Below are 983 nucleotides of genomic sequence, written 5' to 3' on the forward strand. Positions count from 1 at the left end.
GTCCCTGCTGGGTACTGGTTGGGTCAGGTGTGTACTGGGTACTTACTGGGTACTTACTGGGTACTTACTGGGTACTTACTGGGTACTTACTGGGTACTTACTGGGTACGTACTGGGTACTTACTGGGAAGGTAACAAGAATGTACTGGGTACTTACTGGGTATGTAACAAGAATGTACTGGGTACTTACTGGGAAGGTAACAAGAAGGTACTGGGTACTTACTTGGTAAATACTCCATATGTACCAGGTACCCAGTAAGTACCTGATATGGAGCAGTTACCTAAAAAGACCAGTTTTAGATCTGTACTTACAGGCTATAAACCAGGTAAATACCTAGTAAGTACCAACAACCTGGTACATGCCTAGTAAATACCCCAAAAAGTACCATGTGTATACCCGGTAAGTACACAGATGACTTATATAAATAAAAAAACAGGGTCTCGATAGTGAACCTTGAGGCACCCCTTTGACAACATGAAGTTAGAGACTTTGTACCCAGTAGTACCTGATACCACCAGCAGTGGTCGCAGCTAACCAAACAGTTAGCTTTGCTAATGCTAAACATGTAAAAGTAGAGGACGCTAACACTGAGTCCATCGAGGACTTCTGTACAGAAAACAGAACAGAAAACTATGGAGGAAAGAATCTGACGTAATTAGAGATAAAAGCAGAAATATAGAAATGGACCAATAAACAAACAAATAAATACATTTAGAGNTACACTGATATTAAAACTACACTGATGGTAAAACTACACTGATGGTAAAACTACACTGATGGTAAAACTAAACTACACTGATGGTAAAACTACACTGATAGTAAAACTACACTGATAGTAAAACTAAACTACACTGATAGTAAAACTAAACTACACTGATGGTATAACTAAACTACACTGATAGTATAACTAAACTACACTGATGGTAAAACTACACTGATGGTATAACTAAACTACACTGATGGTAAAACTACACTGATGGTAT

At 38.4% G+C, this 983-nt stretch overlaps 1 protein-coding gene across 1 annotated transcript in view; it reads right to left on the reverse strand.

Annotated features, from left to right (window-relative positions):
• LOC106535324 (cysteine--tRNA ligase, mitochondrial) overlaps window positions 1–983 on the reverse strand; it is a gene marked incomplete at its 3' end in the record, with an annotated part of 21,097 nt that overhangs the window by 1,105 nt on the left and 19,009 nt on the right.

Source organism: Austrofundulus limnaeus, unplaced genomic scaffold (genome assembly GCF_001266775.1).
Source record: "Austrofundulus limnaeus strain Quisiro unplaced genomic scaffold, Austrofundulus_limnaeus-1.0 Scaffold1415, whole genome shotgun sequence".
NCBI classification, from domain to species: Eukaryota; Metazoa; Chordata; class Actinopteri; order Cyprinodontiformes; family Rivulidae; genus Austrofundulus; species Austrofundulus limnaeus.